Source organism: Crocuta crocuta, unplaced genomic scaffold (genome assembly GCF_008692635.1).
Source record: "Crocuta crocuta isolate KB4526 unplaced genomic scaffold, BGI_CrCroc_1.0 scaffold235, whole genome shotgun sequence".
NCBI lineage: Eukaryota > Metazoa > Chordata > Mammalia > Carnivora > Hyaenidae > Crocuta > Crocuta crocuta.
The window spans coordinates 3,639,783-3,661,903 of NW_027531285.1; the positions used below are offsets into that span (position 1 = coordinate 3,639,783).

At 37.6% G+C, this 22,121-nt stretch overlaps 1 protein-coding gene and 1 pseudogene across 2 annotated transcripts in view; one reads left to right on the forward strand and one right to left on the reverse strand.

Annotated features, from left to right (window-relative positions):
• Positions 1-1,204: 1,204 nt before the first annotated feature.
• On the reverse strand, positions 1,205-21,227 carry LOC144237638 (transforming acidic coiled-coil-containing protein 3-like; annotated as a pseudogene).
• The window catches only part of CNBD1 (cyclic nucleotide binding domain containing 1), a 446,985-nt gene continuing 445,953 nt past the window's right edge, over positions 21,090-22,121 (forward strand). For both annotated transcript variants that reach the window (XM_077771341.1, XM_077771342.1), the window contains exon 1: positions 21,090-21,201. The gene's annotated coding sequence lies outside the window, so the exon portion shown is untranslated. The remainder of the gene's footprint in view (positions 21,202-22,121) is intronic.

Consider the following 22,121-nt stretch of genomic DNA (forward strand, 5'->3'; position numbering starts at 1 on the left):
GGAGAGTACATAATTAAAATATCCAGAAGAACAAATTTAAGGGAAGAGTTTAATTGAAAATTTTATGATGTTGGGGCGCCTGGGTGGTTCAGTTAGTTGAGTGTCCAACTTTGGCTCAGGTCATGACGTCACAGTCCATGATTTCAAGCCCTGCATCGGGCTCTGTGCTGACAGCTCAGAGCCTGGAGCCTGCTTCAAATTCTGTGTCTCCCTCTCTCTCTGCCCCTGCCTTACTCACACTCTATCTCTCTCTCTCTCTCAAAAATAAAATAAAAACATTAAAATTTTAAGAAAAGATTATGATGTCATTAGGGCCCTAGGTATGAGTTTTTAAGATTCTCAACTCTCTTTTCCTCCATGTGTTGCCTTTATTTTGTGACTGGCTTCCTACTGATTAAAACAAATAATTCCTGTAAGTCCAAATTGTTCAGGCCAAAAAACAAAAAAACAAAACAAAACAAAAAGCAAAAAAACCCAAAAAACACCTGTTACAGAAAATTCTAAGCATAACTTTTAATAGTCAACCTGAATACTAGAGTCTGGCTTAGTTCACGTGCACTTGCATGTACTACTAGTCTTTGTTGCTAGAGGAATAGCACTACTGATTGGATTACCCTGTATCACATATTTTACCCTTGGAGCTGTGGGAGAATTTAATTGTCCTAAATGACATGGACCCCAAATGAACTGGGGACACTTGGAAAATGGAAATTGGGATACGGGAGATGGGGAAGCATTCTGGTTGTCTCACTGCATAACAAACTGCCCCAAAATTCTGTGGCTTGAAAGAACTATCATTTTATCATGCTCCCTGATACACATACACAGGTATGAAGAATGTGGAGAAGTCATAGTGAGAACAGCTTGTCTTCATAAGGTCTAATGTGTCAGCTGAGAATATTTGAAAGGCTAAGGACTGAAATCTGGAGACTTCTTTACTTATGTTTCAGGAACCTGGGCTGGAATGTCATATAGGTGGGTGTCAGCTGAAACTGTTGACCAGAGCACCTGCACAGAAGTGCCCTTTCTTTCTCACTCTGTCTTTATCTTATAACAAACTTTATTTAGTCTTCTTTTTAAACCAATCTAGTTTAAAAATGAGTGGAGGTTGAGAAGAAATAACACGAACTCTTCTAACAGACAATAAATATCAGACAGAGAAAAAGACAGAAGGGAGGATGAGCACTGGGCAGAGACTTCTATGTCAGATCTTCTCCATAATGGAAATGAGGTTGCCACAATGAGTTCATTGTTTTCTTTAGTCTTTTCCTCAGTGGTCTTCTTTAGAGAGTGGATGTGCATCTGCTCCTTCCTCAGGCTCACCTAGAAGGCAAAGGCCTCATTTTGACCCTTGTTCCAGACCTGAGTGATGTCCTCATTTGGCAGTGTGAGTTTTTCTGTGTAGGTCTTTAGCACTTGGTTTTTCTGGCCTTCCTTTTCAATTATTATTGTCTAATCCTCAGTACACATCTTCAGTGATTTATTACTTATGTGGTAGACTTTGATCTCTTCCTTCATTTTCTCAAACCATTTGAAGAGTTCGGAGAAAGATTTTTCCATGGAGTTTATATCTGCAGTAAGTTTGTCTTTTTCTTTCAGAATCTTTTGGATTTGGAGAGGTTACAGTTCAAAATGATGATGTAGAAGGATACAGGGAACACCTCTTCCCATGAACACAATGAATGTGCCAATATATATGGAACAACTTCCTCTGAAAAAATCTAAAAACTGTCTGAGCAACCTCTACACATCTAGAGAATGAGAGAAGGCCTACATCAAAGCAGTTTGAACTCCACATTGGGCACCCCACCTTTTAACACCTGCACTGAGAGATGAGACCCCAAAACATCTAGCTTTGAAAGCCAGTGAGACTCATATCCATGAGACATAAAGCTATAACAACCTGAGAAATGACTCTTAAACGGTTTGTGCACTTGGACTCACCTGTCTCAGAGACTAGCACAGAAGCAGCTGATCAAGAGATGGCCATACTTTATTTTATTTTATTTTTGTTTTATTTATTTATTTTTTTAATTTATTTTTTTTTACAAATAGTTTATTGTCAAATTAGTTTCCACATAACACTCAGTGCTCANATGGCCATACTTTATAAGATTGAGGCTCATTTGCTAATCTTAAAGTGTGGCCTGGAGGGGGGGGGCAACCATCTAATTTAGCACACACTGACAAGGGCATGTTGGCTGGTGGGTACCATCTCATGTTCTCCCTCTGCCTCTCTCAGTGGGTGTCATCTCTGTTCCCCCCCCCCCCACCATGGGTACCATCTATACATGTCCCACTCTGCCTCTTTCCAGCTAGTGTGTGTCATCTTTGTGCTCTAGCTGGCAGGAGCCATCTTCTCTTTTTTTTTATATTATTTAATTTTTTTTTTTTTTTTACAAATAGTTTATTGTCAAATTGGTTTCCATATAACACCCAGTGCTCATCCCCACAAGTGCCCTCCTCCATGCCCATCTCTCCCCTCCTCCCCCCACATCCATCAGTCCTCAGTTTGTTCTCAGCATTCAAGAGTCTCTCATGGTTTGCCTCTCTTTTTTAAATTAAATTTCTTTTCCTTCGCCTGGTGGATGGTATCTATATGCTCTCCCTCTGCCTCATTCTAGTTGGTAGGTACTATTTTTAAGCTCTCCCTGTTCAGTGCTCCAGAGGACTAGTATCTCCCAGAGGGGAGCTTTTACATGCATCTTGTGCCCTAGGTTTTGTGGTATTGCCCAGAGGACACCCCTTAATCACCTGGCTGTAAAAGCCAGAGAAACTTGGGATCTTGGATCCTATGAGCCAGTAAAAATTGGAGAGACAGTTCTTGGTAGAGTACCTACCCTAGGGTATTGCACAGATTGCTGACTGAAATATACCTCCTGTCTTTCTAGGAAAGAAGCCTATTTGCTTATTGAGGAGCTTTAGCCTGAAAGCAGGTTTTTGGTTTGTCATTCAACTAGGGGCCTAAAGAGATGCTCTTAGGAAATGGAGGCCAGTGGACAAAATCTTTGCAGGCTCCCTTTGCCTTGCTCCAGCTTGCCAACATCTCCCAGAAAGGAGTTTATACCCTTGCTGGACACGTCAATTTTTGCTTGTTCAAATACAATGTAATGCAGTATCAGTGTGTACTCAAAATTTCCAAGGGTATTTTGGAGTGGAAGACATGTTTTTTCATGTTATTTTGTGACTTTTTGCTTAACTATTCTTACAATGTTACTATGAATCCAATAATGGAATTGGAAAGCATATGAGAGAAAAGACATGGAAAGGGAATCACATGCTCAACAAAATGTATTTCGAATTGTCTTAGTTTGATGCTGCACAGATGACAACAGTGGACAAATAAACATCTTTCTCTTTCTGAAGATGAAATGAGGGCTGGAGGTGAATTCAATGCCAGTAACTGCACTATCATCATAGTTAGTTCTCTCAAATTTATTACATCCATTTCCAGTAAGGTGAATTTATGCTTAAGTGTGAAAATAGCACATGAAAAACAATCTGTGATAAAGCTAACTTTCTTTTAACAGCTTTTAAGAGATAACAGCATGATGGTTCAAATCCATTATCTGAATTATCAACTGGTCAAGTTCATATTCTGATCTCTATTGATGCCTGTCACTATACCACCATGAGGTTGTCACAAATGAAAACTCCTGTTTCAAATTGGGGGGGCGGGGAATGCCCTCCAAGTAACTCCATTGGAGAGAAAATGAACAAGGATGAGAGTGAGACAGAAAAGGCTAAAAATAGATTAAGGGTCAACAATGGCAGAAGCAACAAATCTCTGAATGTGAATTTAAGTATGCAGCTTAAATTTACATTATTTTAGGAACTTCATCTGATAAGACCATATGGAGTACTTAGTAATGTACATGATGTCCAATTTATAGTGTATTGCCTATTACTTAATAATTTATATCGCTGATAACTTTGTCATGAGAGTTTCTTTAGAGCCAAAGTGTCAAGGTGAAGAGATGTAAAATACTTAAATTATTTTTGGTTACTGAATTGCAAAAACAATATGCTTTAAACAAATTATGTGAGTTATTTTTTTAAAAACCTTTTATAATTAATACTGAACATTTTTAATGTTTATTTATTTTAAAGAGAGAGAGAGAGCAGAGGAGGGGCAGAGAGAAGGAGATACAGAATTTGCAGCGGATCCCAACTCCGAGATGTCAGCACAGAGCCTGATGTGCGGTTCAAATTCACAAACTACGAAATAATGACCTGAACTGAAGTTGGAAGCTTAAGCCACCCAGGTGCCCCTAATGGATACTTTTTAGAGGAATATTTTAGCTGTTGATTATGCTATAACTTTATGGACTACATTAAAAAAATTGTTTTTAATGTTTATTTTTGTGAGAGAGACAGAGCATGAGTGGGGGAAGGGCAGAGAGGGATGGAGACACAGAATTTAAAGCAGGCTCCAGGCTCTGAGCTGTCAGCACAGAGCCAGACACGGGGTTCGAACTCACAGACCACAAGAACATGACTTGAGCTGAAATCAGATCATGGATCTCACCTGGCTCACCTGGACTATATTTTTAATAGAACGGAATATAACAATTGATTTTACCTTTTACAACCTATGTATTGAAAGAAATGAGAAAGAAAAACATCATATATTTCCAATGCTTAATTCAGTCCTATGATCTACATAGAATAGGTTGGAATGTTTCATACTTGGTTAAATATTTATCAAAATGATGCAGCCTGTGTTACTAAATTAATCAGAACATGCAAAATTTGATATAGGCTGGACCATCCTCTTATAGAATACTTTCAAATATTATATTACATGACTTTCTCTTAAATGAATGTATTTTCCATTTTTTTTTTACTGTTTTCCTACTTTAAAATATTTGATCATTTAATACAAATGTATTTAAAAATCATTTTGGTGCCCAAAATGATTCTCTAGCACATGGATCAAATAAGAAAAAACAAAATGGAGTTTATAGATGAGTAAACAGACAGCTAAATAAGATGTCTAAATGAAGACTATATTTATGTGTTAAAAGAGCATTATTTAAAATAAGTTGCCTTCGAACTTCTGGGGAAGATGACCAAGTAGGAGGATCCTAGGCTCACCTTGTCCCAAGGATATACCTAGATAACATCCACAACAGTGCAAATAATCCAAAAAGAGGACCTGAAGACTGGCCTAACAGATTCTCCACAGCTAAATGTAGAGAAGAGCCCATGACAGAGATGTTAGTGCAGAGTCAGGTTGAGAGTCAAACTCACCCCCTGGCGAGTCTGCAGGAGGGAGGGATACACAGACAGGGGAGAGAAACAGATCCGAGGTACAGATCCCACACCAGGCATCCCAGGCACAAGGGGACCGACATTGGGAAGACAAATCTTTGTAACATCTGGCTTTGAAAACCAGAGGAGAAATGAACCTTGTGAGTTCTTATAATCAGTGGCAATTAACACCTGGAACTATTTTATTTTATTTAGATTTATTTTTTTGTTTCAAGTTTTTTAAAAAAAATGATTATGTTTGAGAGAGAGAGAGAGAGAAAGAGAGAGAGAGAATATGAGCGGGGGGCAGGGGGCAGAAAGAGAGGAGAGGAAGACATAGAATCTGTAGTGGGCTACAGGCTCTGAGCTATTGGCACAGAGCCCAACATGGGACCCAAACCCACGAGTCATGAGATCATGACCTGAGCCAAAGTCAGACACTTAACAGACTGAGCCACCCAGGAGCCCTACTTCAAGTTTTGATTTAAATTCTTGTATTAACATATGTGTGGTATTAGTTTCAGGAGTAGAATTTAATGATTTAATTTAAATTCTCATATTAACATATGTGTAATATTAGTTTCAGGAGTAAAATTTAGTGATTCATCACTTATATATTAACACCAGTGCTCTAGAATCCAAGTGCCCTTTGTGATGCCAACCACCTATTTAGCCCATCCCCCACCTACCTCCCCTCCAGCAACCCTCAGTTTGTTCTCTATGGTTAACAGTCTCTTGCGGTTTATCTTCCTCTCTTTTTTCCCTTCCTCTATGTTCATGTTTTGTTTCTTAAATTCCACATTAGAGAAATAATATATTTGTCTTTCTCTGACTTAATTTGCTTAGCAAAATACACTCTAGCTCCATCCATGTCATTAAAAATGGCAAGATTTCATTCTTTTGGTTGGCCGAGTAATATTCCATTATGTATATATGCCACATCTTCTTTTCTTTTAAATATCAACTTTTTAAAAAAGTTTATTCATTTTTTGAAAGAAAGAGAAGGGACTAGAGAGAGAGGGAGAATCCCAAGCAGGCTTCACATTATCAGCCTGTCGGTGCAGAGCTCGATGTGGGGCTCAAACTCATGAACCAAGAGATCATGACCCGAGCTGAAGTCAAATGCTAAACCAACTGAGCCACCTAGGTACCTCTGCCACATCTTCTTAATCCATTCATTAGTTGAATGGACATTTGGGCTTTTTCCATAATTTGGTTATTGTTGATAATGCTGTTATAAATATTGGGGGTGCATGTGCACCTTCAAATCAGTATGTTTGTATCCTTTGGGTAAATACCTAGTAATACAATTGCTGGGTCATAGGGTAGTTCTATTTTGAACTTTCTGATTAAACTCTATACTGTTTTCCAGAGTGGCTGCACCAGTTTGCATTCCCACTAGCAGTGTAAGAGGGTTCCAGTTTCTCCACATCTTCACCAAATTCTTTTGTGTCCTGTGTTTTTAATTTTAGCCATTCTGAAGGTGTGAGATGGTATCTCATCATAGCTTTGATTTGTATTTCCCTGATGATGAGTGATGTTGAGCATCTTTTCATGTGTCTGTTGGCCATCTGCTTGTCTTCTTTGTTGTTTTTTTTTTTAATTTTTTTTTTTTTATTTATTTCCAGGAGAGCGAGAGAGACAGCGTGAGCAGGGGAGGGTCAGAGAGAGAGGGAGTCACAGACTGAAACAGGCTCCAGGCTCTGAGCTGGCAGTCAGCACAGAGCCCGACGCGGGGCTCGAACCCACGAACCGCGAGATCATGACCTAAGCGAAAGTCGGACGCTTAACCGACTAAGCCACCCAGGCGCCCCCTGCTTGTCTTCTTTGGAAAAATGTCTATTCATGGGTGGCCTGGGTGGCTCAGTTGGTTAAGTGTCTGACTTCAAGTCAGGTCATGATCTCACCATTCATGAATTTGAGCCCCGCATCAGGGTTTGTGTTGACAGCTCAGAGCCTGGAGCCCGCTTTGGATTCTGTGTCTCCCTCTCTCTGCACCCCCTGCTCACACTCTATCTCTCTCAAAAATAAATAAACATTTAAAAATTTTTTAAAATGTCTTTTTATGTCTTCCACACATTTGTAACTGAATTATTTGTTCTATGAGTGTTGAGTTTGATAAGCTCTTTATATATTTTGGATGGTAACTCTTTACCAGACATGTCATTTGTAAATACCTTCTTCCATTCTGAAGGTGCCTTTTAGTTTTGTTGACTGTTTCCTTTACTAACCCTTCAAGATAAGCTTTTTATCTTGATCGAATCCCAATAGTTCATTTTTTGCTTTTGTTTACATTGTCCCAGAGACATATCTGGTAAGAAGTTGCTATGGCTTATGTTAAAGAGGTGCTGCCTGTGTTCTCATCTAGGATTCTGAAGGTTTCCTGTCTCACATTTAGGTTTTTCATCCATTTTGAATTTATTTTTGTGTATGGTGTAAGATAGTGGTCTAGATTCATTCTTTTGCAGGTTACTGTTCAGTTTTCCCAGAATAATTTGTTGAAAAGACTGTCTTTGCCATTGTATATTCTTTCCTGCTTTGCAAAAGAGTAGTTGACCATGTAGTTGTGGGTCCATTTCTGGGTTTTCTATATGTATCTGTTTTTGTGCCTCTACCATACCGTCTTCATAACTACAGCTTTGTAATACAGCTTGAAGTCTGGAATTGTGATGCCCCCACGTTTGCTTTTCTTTTTCAATATTGCTTTGTCTATTTGCGGTCTTTTTTGGTTTCATACAAATTTTAAGAGTGTTTGTTCTAGCTTTGTGAAAAATGTTGGTGGTATTTTGACGGGGATTCCATTAAATGTGTAGATTGCTTTGGTAGTATGGAAGTTTTAACAATGTTTGTTCCTCCAATCCATGAGAAAAGGAAGTTTTTCCATTTCTTTGTGTCATCTTCAATTTCTTTTGAAAGTGTTCTATAGTTTCCTGAGTACAGGTCTTTTATCTCTTTGGTTAGGTTTATTCTTAGGTATCTTATGGTTGTTGGCACAATTGTAAATGGGATTGATTTCTTGATTTCTCTTTCTGTTACTTCATTGTTGGTGTATACAGATTTCTGTACATTGATTTCATATACCGTGACTTTCCTGAGTTCTTGTATCAGTTCTAACAATTTTTTGGTAGTCTTTCAGGTTTTCTACATAGAGTATCATATCGCCTGAGAATAGTGAAAGTTAGACTTCTTCCTTGCCAAATAAGGATGCATTTTATTTATTTTTGTTGTTTGACTGCTGAGCCTAGGACTTCCAGTACTATGTTAAATAACATTGGTGAGAGTGGACATCCCTCTCTTGTTCCTGACTGAGAAGAAAAGCTCTCAGTTTATCCCCATTGAGGATATTAGCACTGGGTCTTTCATATATGGCCTTTATGATGTTGAGGTATGTTCTGTCTATCCCTATTTTGTAGAGGGTTTTTTTTATCAATAATGGATGCTGTTCTTTGTCTAATGCTTTTTCTACATCTATTGAGAAGATTATATCTTTTCTTTTATTAATGTGATCTATCATGTTGACTGATTTGCAAATATTGAACCACCCTTGCAGCCCAGGAATAAATCACACTTGATCATGGTGAATGATTCTTTATTGCACTGTTGGATTCAATTTGTTAGAATCCTGTTGAGGATTTTTGCATTTATTTTCATCAGGGATATTGATCTGTAATTCTCTTTTTTAAGTGGGGTCTTTGGTTTTGGAATAAAGGTAATGTTGACCTCACAGAATGAGTTTGGAAGTATTCTTTCCATTTCTATATTTTGGAATAGTTTGAGAAGAATATGCAGTAATTCCTTAAATGTTTGATAGAATTCTCCTAAGAAGCCATTTGGCCTTGGACTTTTATTTGTTGGGATATTTATGATTACTGATTGAACATCTTTGCTGGTTATGGGTCTGTTCAAAACTTCTATTTCTTTCTATTTCAGGTTTGGTAGTTTTTGAGTTTCTAGGAATTTATCCACTTATTCCAGCTTGCTTAGTTTGCTGGCATATAATTTTTCATTATATTCTCTTTTAATTATATTTCTTTGGTGTTATTTGTGATATCTCTTCTTTCATTCATGATTTTATTTATGTGGGCCCTTTCTCTTTACTTTTTGATAAATCTGGCAAGGATAAAATTATCAGTTTATTAATTTTTTCAAAGAACTAACTCCTAGTTTCATTGATTTGTTGCACTGGTGTTTTTTGTTTGTTTCTATATCATTTATTTCTGCTTTAATTTTCATTATTTCTCTTCTGCTGGCTTTAGGATTTATTTGCTGCTCCTTTTCTAGTTCTTATAGGTGTAAGGTCTGGGTGTGTACTGGAGAATTTTCTTGCTTCTTGAGGAAGGCCTGTATTGCTATATACTTCCCTTTTGTAATGACCTGTGCTGCATCCCAAAGGATTTGGACAGTCATGTTTTCATTTTCATTTGTTTCCACGTATTTTTAAATTTCTTCTTTAATTTCCTGGTTAAACCATTCATTCTTTACTAGAATGTTCTTTTTTTTTTTTTTTGGATTTTATGGAGCTTTTATTTTTTTAATTTTTATTTATTTATTTATTTTTACAAATAGTTTATTGTTAAATTAGTTTCCACATAACNAGAATGTTCTTTAACCTCTATGTATTTGTAGTTGTTCCAAATTTTTTCTTGTTGTCTTCAAGTTTCATAGAGTTGTGGTTGGAAAATATTCATGCTATGATCTCAATCTTTATGTGCTTGCAGCGGCCTGATTTGTTACCTAGTATGTAATCTATTCTGTAGAATAATCTATGTGCATTTTAAAGGAGTGTGTATTCTGCTACTTTAGGATGAAATGTTCTGAATATATCTGTTAAGTCCATCTGGTCCAGTGTGGCATTCAAAGGCATTGTTTCCTTTTTGATTTTCTACATAGATGATCTGTCTATTTCTGTACAGGGGATATTAAAGCCTCCCACTATCATTGTATTGTTATCAATGAGTTTCTTTGTTATTAATTGATTTATATATTTGGGTGTTAAAATTGGAGGCCTAAATATTTACAACTGTTATATCCTGTTGGATAGAAACCTTTATTATGATATAGTGGCCTTCTTCATCTCTTATTAAATTCTTTGGTTTAAAATCGTTTGTCTGATATAAGTATGGCTACTCTATATTTCTTATGACATCCATTCCATGATAAATGGTTCTCCATCCCCTTACTTTCAGTCCGTGGGTGTCTTTAGGTCTAAAATGATGTCTCATAAAGCAGCACATAAATGGGTCTTTTTTTTAATCCATTCTGACACCCTATGTATTCTAACCTAGTATGTAATCTATTCTAGTTCATTTACTTTCAAAGTGATTATTGATAGACATGAATTTAGGTCCATTGTATTACCTGTAAACTCATTGTTTCTGGAGATTTTCTCTGCTCTTTTCTAGTCTTTGTTGCTTTTGGTCTTTCTTTCCCACTCAAAGAATTCCCTTTTTGATATATCTTGCAGGGCTGATTTAATGGTCATGAACTCCTTTTGTTATTGTTTGTCTGGGAAATTCTTTATATCTACTTCTATTCTGAATGACCACCTTGCTGGATAAAATATCCTTGACTGCATTTTTTTTTTACCATTCAGCACATTGAGTATAGCATGCGCTCCCTTCTGGCCTGCCATGTTTTTGTTTTTGTTCTTGTTTTTTTAGATATGTCTGTTGCTAACCTTTTTTGTCTTCCCTTGAAAGTCAGGGATTTCTTTTCCCTTGTTGCTTTCAGGATTTTTTCATTATTTCTGTATTTGCAAATTTTACTACAATATATCTTGGTATTGGCCTGCTTTTGTTGAATTGATGGGAGTTCTCTGTGCCTCCTGGATTTGGATGTCTGTTTCCTTTCTCCGATTAGGGAAATTTCAGCTGTAATTTCCTCAAATAAACCTACTCCTTTTTCCCTCTCTTCTTTTTCTGGGACTCTTATGATATGAATGTTATTATTTATGTAGTCACTGAATCCCTAGGTCTACATTTGTGATTCAGTATTTTTCTTTTCCTCTTCTTTTCAGCTTCATTATTTTCCATAATCTTATATTCTAGATCATTTATTTGTTCCTGTTTCTTCCATCATTGTGGTAATTATATCCATTTGGTTTCACATATTGGCTATAGCACTTTTTTATTTTAACCTGACTAGTTTTTCGGTCTTTTTATCTCTGTAGCAAGGGACCCTGGTGTCTTCTATACTTTTCTCAAGCCCTGCTAATACCCTTATGATTATTATTTTAAATTCTGGTTCAGGCATACTATTTACACTTGTGTTGATTAGATCCCTGGCCATGACCTGTTTTTTTTTTGTTTTTTTTTTTTCTTTCTTTTGGGATGATTCCTCTGTCTTCGCATTTTGTCTAGGTCTCTGTCTTCTGGGTATTGGGAAAGCCTGTTATGTTTCCTGTTCCTGACAGTAATGGTTATATTAAGAAGAGGTCCAGGGCCTGGCACTTCACGATATGTTTCTGGTATATGCTGCATGTACTCTGCTGTTGTGTTTTGGTTTTCTTTCTTTCAGGTGAGTCCTCTGCAAAGTTTCTCCTTGCCTGCAGTAGGCAGTGTTTGGGCTGTGTCCAGTGTATGGAGCATTTTAACTAAGTGTGTTTTGGTCTCTTTGTTCAAAGAGGCTAGATCCTATTTCTACTAGAGCTGAAGATTTGCAGGACTCTATGGTCAGTAGATTTAGTCGGTGTGGGGGGTTTGTGCTGATCTTCTTGGGGAGGGCTCACTGCTGCTCTGGCTCTCAAGCACACTTACCCTAGTAAAAACACAGCTCCAGAGCACAAGGTGGAAGGCCTTGGTGTAAGGGGCTCAAGCGTTCACTGTGGGTACTGTGTTGCTCACTGAAATCCATCTCTGCTGATGGGTAGGAGCAAAATAGCGTCAGCCCGCTCTCTTGTCCCTGTAGAAGGGAGTTTGTGTTCTCTGCTATTCAGGAAGCCCTCACAGAGGAGCAAACAATCTCCCCTCTTGTATTCCAGGTATTCTTCAGGTCTCTGACTTCACTCTGTGTCCAAGCTGGCTGCCCACCTGTGGCACAGTGCTCCTGTGTTTTATTTCAACACCTGGAAATTTAAGTATCAGTGGGCTAGGTTCTGGCCTGAGGGTTACAGGAAACTGAGTCCCTGCCCTTAAAGACATAGTACAACAAAGTGCTCCATGGAAATACTATATAGTTAAAGGAGACTCTCTAAGTGGAAAGGAAAGATCATATGCAAAAGTAAAACGTAGGAAGCACAGAAGCAGTAAAATTAAGTATACCTATGAGAATCAGCTAAGACATTCATAGAATAAAAGAATGTAAAGTCAATGCAATAGGAAAAAAAAGACAATAGAACAAATCAATGCAACCAGGAAACAGTTCTGTGAAAAGAGCAACAAAACTGCTAAACTTTTAGCCAGACTCATTTAAAACAAACAAAAACAAAAACCATAAAAAGAGAAAGAGAATTCAACTAAACAAAATCACAAAGAGAGGAGAAATAGAACTAACACTAGAGAAATACAAAGGGTTATAACCGTATATCATGAGAAATTATATGTCAACAAATTGGATAACCTAGAAGAAATGGACAAATTCCTAAAAATATAACTTTCCAAAATTGAATCAGGAAGAAATAGAAAATTTGAAAACTATAGCATATGAAGTATGGTCAATAATATTGTAATAACTTTGATGGTAATGGATGGTAACTACATTTATTATGGTGAGCACTTGGTAATATATATAACTGCTGAATTACTATGTTGTACACCTGAAACTAATATAATATTATATGTCAACTACTATATAAAAAAATTGATCTTATGTATTTTGAGTGTTCCCTACTCCTTTATCCCATTTGGTAAATGTCTTTCATATATTGTATAATGTCAAAGAATGTGGAAAAATATTCAACTATTATACTATATCAAATTAGAGTAAGATTAAACATGTGTAGACTTTTGGTTCCAAAGCCCAGACACATGGATTCAGTAAATCAGATACAGAGGTCCAGAATTCTACATTTTAAAAGAATAGACTAGGTAATTGGGATGCAAAAAGATCCCATTTTGAGAAAATCAGGTTGACAAAGTCTGAATTTCAACAATTATGAAGGGGATTCTGAGAGACAGTATACTTTCAGCTTTTAAGGTTCATAACAGAGAAAACAATACTCTCTCTGAAGCATTTCTTCATGCCATAATCATAGATAGATTACTGGAATGGATAGTCCAATAAGGTAAGTGGGCAGTAATTAAGTTCTTAGCATTTTCATTTTTCAATATGTGCTCATTCTTTCAGCTCACTTTAAGAATCATGTTTAGTCTATTTTAAATATCTCAACTCTGAGCATTGTTCATTGCTAAGTATGCCAAATGTCAAACCACTGATAAATTCTCAAGTTAGCTAGGTGTGATTTTGCTGCCAGTAAATGAGTGGCACCCACCATCTTCATGATAGAGTGTCTGGAATATACTTTATACTTATTTTCTAAGTCTATTTTTTTTTAAGATTTTTTGTTAAATAATCTCTACACTCAACATGGGGCTAGAACCCTAAACCCTGAGAATAAGAGTCACATGCTGTACCAACTGAGCCAGCCAGGTGTCCCTTTTCAGTCTCTTTTTGGACTTTGTGGGGGCAAAAGTGTTTTCCAAAGTAAGGTCCAATCGACCACTCTGGAATTTCACTCCAGGTCTCCATTTCCAGTAGGCTCCTCCTATCTGGCCATGGATTCTAAGAAACTGTGTTTAGATGAAGAACTAATAAATATATTACATGTAAGCTCATAATAACTGAGATCCTATACTTCTATTGATGGCAGCGGGAGGGATCAATGGAAGAAAAAGGGTTAATTTTCCCTGATAGGTGAAGTCAGGAATGAAACATTAAGAACTTACATTTGGAACACTGTCCTGGTCCTGGGGCCTCCAACTTCACCTCCATCACTAACTGTCAAAGTATCATAGCCAGTGTTCAGATAAATTTTTCAAAAGTTACTTGGATAACCTAGCAACAAATAGAAACAAAAATGTCACGTATATCACATTATAAATAAAAAGAAAAAGAAAGCAATGACAGAAAACACTTAAAAAGCACAATGAATGTCAGACTATATATATGTATATATATGTTAAAATCTATATACATATGAATTCATGCCAGTGTAGCAAATCATGTCAGATTATTGCTAAAGTTCAAACATTATTATAGTACAATTTCTATTTGCTGTATTGCACCTTCTGTATTGATTTTCCAATGAATTGCCATGCTTTCTGTTTTAAAACCCTTTTATTTGAAGCATTTGAAGCATAATTAATGCAAATCTACTCTGAGATAGCTTTATAAAAAATACATATAGATGGACAGTGATTTTTCATACATTTGAATAAGGTATACTTTGTTTTATTGTGCTTTACTATATTATGCTTCACAGATAGTGTGTTTTTTAACAAACTGAAGTTTTGTGGCAACATGGAGTCAATCACGGTTATCAGTAGCATTTTGCTAACAGCATTTGCTTACTTTGTGTCTCTATATTGCATTCTGACAGTTCTCAAAATATTTCAAATTTTTTCATTATTATTATTTTTATTATGGTAATCTATAATCAGTGATCTTTGGTGTTACTATTGTAATTATTTTGTGGTGCCATGAACCATGTGCATATAACACAGCAAAATATAATTTAGCAATGTTATATGTGTTCTTGTTCCTCTACCAACTGACCATTCCCTCATCTCTTGCCCTCCCTATTCCATGAGGCACAACAATACTAAAATCAGGCCAGTTAATAAACCTACAATATCGTCTAAGTGTTCAAGTGAAAGGAAGAGTCACATGTTACTCACTTGAAATCAAAATCTAGAAATGATTAAGCTTAGTGAGGAAGGCATACTTAACACCAAGACAGGCTGAACACTAGACTTCTTGGGTCAGTTAGCCAGTTGTGAATGCCAAGGAAAAGTTCTTGGAGGATTTATTTATTTATTTTATTTATTTATTTATTTTTTTAAAATTTTTATTTATTTCTAGGAGAGAGAGAGAGACAGAGACAGCGTGAGCAGGGGAGGGTCAGAGAGAGAGGGAGTCACAGACTGAAACAGGCTCCAGGCTCTGAGCTGGCAGTCAGCACAGAGCCCGACGCGGGGCTCGAACCCACGAACCGCGAGATCATGACCTAAGCGAAAGTCGGACGCTTAACCGACTAAGCCACCCAGGCGCCCCTCTTGGAGGATTTAAAAGTGTTACTCTGGTGAACACATGAATGATGAGAAAGCAAAACAGCTTTATTGATGAAATGGAGAAAGTCTGAGTGATCTGAAGGGAAGATCAAACAAGCCACAATATTCTCTTAAGTCAAAGCTTAATCCAAAGCAAGGACTTCACTCTTCAAATTTAAGAAGGCTGAGAGAGATGAGGAAGCTGCACATGAAAAATATGAAGCTAGTAGTAGGTGGTTTGTGAGGTTTAAGGAAAGAAGTCATTTCCATAATATAAAAGTGCAAGATTAAGCAGCAAGTGTTGATGTAGAAGTTGTACCAAGGTATCAAGAAGATCTAGCAAAGATAATTATCTGTATGTAGCTATCCCAAACAACAGATTTTTGATATAGATCAAACAGCCATATATTAGGAAGAAGCTATAGGACTTTCATAGCTAGAGAGGAGAAGTCCAGTTTCAAAAGTTCAAAGAATAGACTGACTCTTGGGGCACCTGGGTGGCTCAGCTGGTTAAGTGTCCAACTTTGGCTCAGGTCATGATCTCATGGTTTGTGGGTTCCAGCCCTGCTTTGAGCTCTGTACTGACAGCTCAGACCCTGGAGCCTGCTTTGGATTCTGTGTCTTCCTCTCTCTGCCCCTCCTTCGCTCACACTACGTCTCTTTTGCTCTCAAAAATAAACATTAAAAAAAAAAAAGAGAGAGACGCTGACTCTTGTTAAGAGTTAATGCAATGTGGAAAACTTCAGTGTTTTCTTATTTTAAGCCAACCAACCTTCAACAACTAGCACCCTGATCAGTAAGCAGACACGAATATCCAGGCAAGACCCTCCACCAGGAAAAAGATTATTACTCACTGAACGCTTAGATGATGGTTAGCATTTTTTACCAATAAAGTATATTTTGATTAAGGCATGTACATTATTGTTTTTATACATAATGCTATTTCTCACTTAATAGTCTACAGTATAGTGTAAACATAACTTTTATATGTACTGGGAAACCAATTATTCATTTGATTTGCTTTATTGGGAACTAAACCCACAATATCTCTGAGATATGCCTATACATAACATTCCATTAAAAAGCAAAAAAAATACACATTCTTCTTAAGTGTACTTGGAACATTCTCCAGGATAGATCATATTTTAGGCCAGTAAATAAGTCCTAAAACATTTATGAAGTCTGAAATCATATCAAGCATCTTTTTTCAATCACAATGGTTTGAAACTAGAAATCAATAAGATAGAAAGAACTGGAAAATTCACAAATATGTTGATATTAACCAAAATGCTACTGAACAATCAATGAGTCAAAAATGAAATCCAAAAAGAAATAAAAGCTACTTTGAGACTGATGAAAATTAAAATACAAATGCCAAGCCTTATAGGATTCAGCAAAACTAGTTCTAAGAGGAAAGTTCATCATGACAAATAAACAAGAAAAGTCTCTAATAAACAACTTAACTTTACACTTCAATGAACTATAAAAAATGAACCAACACAGCCAAAATTAGTAGAAGGAAATAACAAATATCAGACTGGAAATAAATGGAGACATCGTGACAACAGAAAAAATGAGTGAAACTAAGACCTCCTTCTTGAAAAGGGAAACAAAATATATAAATAAACTTTTAGCTAGATTACCCAAGAAAAAGAGAGAGGAACCAAATAAATAAAATCAGAAATGAAAGAAGAAACATTAGAATTGGTATCAGAAATACAAAGAATCAGGTTGATGGGGGTATGGTAAAATATGCATTGGGGATTAAAAAGTACACTTACTACTATGATGAAAAAATAAATAAAAAATTATACAGTGATGCATGTCAATTAAATCTCAATAAAACTGCAAAAACAAAGAGAAATACAAAGAATCATAAGATAATACTATAAACAACTATCTTGAAATATATTGGACAACCTAGAATAAATAAATTCCTAGAAACATACAACCTTCCAAGACTGAATCATGAAAAAATAGAAAATATGAATAGATAATTTCTAGGAAGGAGATGATTGAGTCAGTAATCAAAAACATTCCAATTAACAAAAGTCAATGATCAGATGATTTCACTGATGAATTCTACCAAACATGCAATTGAGAATTAATACCAATCCTCACACTTTTCCAAAAAACAGAAGATGAGGGAAAATTTCCAAACTTGTTTTATGAAACCAGCATCATCCTCACATCAAAACCAGACAAGGACACCACAAGGAAAGAAAATTACAGGCCAGTATACCTGATGAACATAGCTGTAAAAACTCTCAAATAATATTAGGTGAAATTCAACAATACATTAAAAGAATAATACAGCATGATCAAGTGGGATTTATTCCAGGTACGTGAAAGAAATTAACATCTGCAAATCTACTAATGTGCTATATACTACATTAATAAAATGAAGGATAAGAATTATATGTCCATCTCAACAGATTCAGAAAAAAGCATTTGACAAAATTCAACATCAATTTATCATAAAAACTCTCAACAAAGTGGGAACAGAGAAAACATACCACAGTATAATAAAGGCCATATATAACAAGCCGGCAGCTGACATTATTTTCAACCATGTAAAGCTAAAAGCCTTTTTTCTCAGATAAGAAACAAGACAATAGATGTCCACTCTTGAATATAACACTATTTGAATACAACCACTTAAATTCCTAGCCAGAACAATTATGTCAGAAAAAGACATAAAAGGCATCCAAGTTGGAAAAGAAGAAGAAATACTGTCACTACTTGCAGGTGGCATGATATTATATACAGAAAACCTTAAAAATTCCACTAAAAAAATTGTTAGAACTAATAAATGTATTCATTAAAGTTGCAGGATTCAAAATCAACATACAAAAATTTGTAGCATTTCCAGACACTAAAAATGAACTATCAGAAGGAGAAATTAAGAAAATAATTCCATTTACAATTGCATCAAAACAAATAAAAAACTTATGAATAAACTTAACCAAGGTGGTGAAAGGCCAGTAAACTGAACATTTTAAGACACTGATGAAAGAAACTGAAGAAACAAATAAATGGAAAGACATTCTGTGCTCATGCAATGGGAGAATAATCCAAAGCACAGAATGAAATCTGTGCATATTACTCAAAGCAATCTACATATTCAATGCATCACTATCAAAATTCCAATGACTTTTTTTTTCCCCAAAGAAATAGAACAAATAATCCTAAAATTTATACAGAATCACAAAAGACCCCAAACAGCCAAACAAATTTTTGAGAAAGAAGAACAAAACTAGAGATAGCACACTCCCTGATTTCAGATATTACAAAGCTATAGTAATCAAAACATTATAGTATTAGCTTAAAAAAAAAAAACAGATAAGTAGAAGAGAATAGACAGCCCAGGAACAAACTTATATTTATATAGTCAATTAGTTTGTGACAAAGGAAGCAAGAATACACAATTGGGAAAGAACAATCTTTTTAATAAATGGTGTTGAGAAAGCTGGACAGCCACATGTGAAAGAAGGAAACTAAACCACAATTTTATACCATTCACAAAAATTAACTCAAAACTGGGGCGCCTGGGTGGCTCAGTCCTTTAAGCATCTGATCTCAGTTGGATCTCCTACTCCCCTTAGATCATTTTGTCCATTCTCTGACTCCCTCTCTTCCTGTAACCATCAGTTTGTTCTCTTTATTTGCAAGTGATATTCTTCTAAAGAGGATATACAAATGGCCTATTGGTACGTGAAAAGATGCTCAGTATCACTAATCAAATTTGAATTTGCAAATCAAAAGTATAATAGAGATATCACTTCACTCCTATTAGAATGAATATTGTCAAAAGGATAAGAAATAACAAGTGTTGATCATGATGTGGAGAAAAGGGAGCACTTTTGCACTGTAGTTGGGAACGTTAATTGGAGCAATAACTATTAAAAAGAGTATGGGATTTCCTCAAAAAGTTAAAAGTATGATCCAGTAATTCCACTGAAATATATATGTGTTCCTATGTTTGCTGTAGCATTATTTACAAGAGCCATGGCATGAAAACAACTTAAAATGTCCATTATGGACGAATAAAGAAAATGTGTGTATATATACACAATGGAATATTACTCAGTCATAAAAAAGAAAGAAATATTTCCATCTGCAACAATATGGATGGGCTTGAGGGTATTATGTTAAATGAAATAACCGAGTCAGAAAAATACCATATGATCTCATTTTTATATAGAATCTAAAAAATCCCCAAGGTCATGGACACAGAGAAAAGATTGTGATTGCCTGGGGCAGGGGCATGTAGGTGGCTGAAATGGGGGTGAAGGTGGTCCAAAGGTACCAATTTCTACTTATAAAATAAATAAGTCATGGGGATGTAATGCACAAATAGTGACTATAGTTTATAGAACTGCATTGAATATTTGAAAGTATCTAGGAGAGTGGATCTTTAAAGTTCTCATCCCAAGGAAAAAAAAATTAACTGACTATGGTGATGGATATTGACTGGACTTATTGTGGTGATCATTTTATAATATATACAAATATTGAGTCATGCTGTACATGAAACTAATACAATGTCATATCACCTATACCCCAATTTAAAAAAAAAAAGTAAAGGCAGGTGCAGAATTACAAATAAAGAACTAAAATCAAATTTCTTTACTGATTGTCAAAAAAAAGTACCTAACATACTGTTTAAAAGTAAGTTTACCTTAAGTCCCCTGGTGTTTTGGGCATGTTTCAGACTGCTCAAGTTAAAGGAATATTTTCCTCAGTAAAGAGTTCTCAGGTTTGACTCCGGGGACAGGAATGACTTCTGCATTATTCAGAGACTGAAAATATTTCCTGGACCCAAGGAGAAGGTTTTTTCCTTCCCTGAGATCCTTAGAAGACCGTAGTGGCAGCTCCTGTAACAGCCCTACCGTCCTAACAGTCAGACACCGTAGTGAAACACACACACTCATTTACTTTACCCAAATTAAATGATTTAAATCTCTTTCACAAAAAGCACCAAGTAAAGCAAGAGCTGAATGGTAAAAACAAAAGATAAAAAGCCCGGATTTCAGCTCTGTCAGTTCCTTCTGTTTGGACCCTCTTCCACCGCCTGGTACACAACCCCCTCAGACAGATCTGTTCTTCCCCATCTCCAGGATCTTCTCACCGAGCTCCTCACGCCTGCTTTTCAGGAACAAGCAATCCCTTTGTGTTGCTTCCCTCACCGTGTCCAGGTCCTTCTGGCTGTACTGTCGCACATCCACGATGGGTGCCATGGGCAGCAGCAAACCCCCGGCCTGAGGACACACGGGAGAGGACACACAGGAACGTGTGAAGCTCGTAAGTAATCAAATTCCACCAGCTTTGCCTCAGGCGGGAGTTCCTGAGGAAGGTGCGGTCACGTGGTGCACTCTGGATGGTCTCAGGCACTACGGACTCTGTCTCTGAAGGTTGTCCTTCGGAAGTGCGTCGAACTTCAGTATAAAAACGGTTTCTTCAAGGCCAACCGCTTCAACAAGTAAGCCCCAAACTGCTCTAGATGACCTGCCTCAGCCGGTGCCTAGACCCTCAGCGCGTTCTGCGCAAGCGCTGACCCTAGCTGAGGAGGCGGGGCACCGGCTCCGCCCTCGAGCTTGAGGCTCTCGGCGGGGTGGGGGATGCGGGAACCCCAGCGCAGAAGATTCGAGGGTCCCAGGGCGCCCGCCGCTGCCCTAGCTCCGCAGCGGTCTGCACCACCGAAGGCTCACCCAATGAGGCTGAAAGCACCTGCTGCTGGGAGGTGAGTCTTCCTCCACCCACGGGCATAACACTGAATGGCTCCGACGGCCGGCACTGGGGGCGACCTTGGGGCCTGGCTTCTCCGCCACCTCCGGATGTCCCAGTAGAGGTTGTGAGCCCTCTCACGAGCACAAACGGGACCCTCGCCTGCCTCCTCGGGGTCCCTTTCCTGTCTTCAGCCGCGTGTCTCCTCTAGGGAGGGTCCCTTTTCCGGTTTGCTGACGGCAGGGCCAGAGAAGTCAAATTCTAACCTTATGGACCTGCTCCTTGAAGAGGTGGTCATTTGGCTCTTGGCTTCTTTCTTCTGAGGGACGTGGCCCCTGCAGCCTTCAAAGGCCCGGGGGAGCGGTGTTCCTGGACCAGAGGTGTACTTGCGGCAGGTCTGCGCTAGCTCCGGGAGAGCACGAAGTGGCCCCGCCTACGAAGCAGGGACCTGGTGCGAGCTCCCAGGAGCAGCTCTGTCAGGGTCCTCCGTTCTTTCTTGAGGTGCCAATCCCAGGATGACCTAATAGGATTAAGGAAGTAGATGTAATGCTTTTCTGTAAGGAACATGAACGAACATTTTCCTGCAAGCCTTGCTAAGGGCTGCCAGGCATTCGCCTGGAGATGCCACTTGATTTTCAAGGTTCCCTACGGTCCGGGCAGAGCTCATTGAGGGATCCAGGCCATCCAGGGTAGCCCAGGGGGCCCACTGGAAACCGTCTTCAGAGGCCGGTCTTAACATCCCCTGGACCCTTCCTCCACATTGACCACTGCTGGTTTCTGGAGAATTCCATTGGTTGTTTTGGTGTGCACTTCTTTGGTGAACTGTTCTCGTTTTGGGTCCAGGCTTGATGAGAGTTTTCTAATCTAGTGGTCCTTCAGGGCAAAAATAAGCCTCAGATTGGCTGCTTTATATTCCTGTGTTTCTGTATTCCTCCA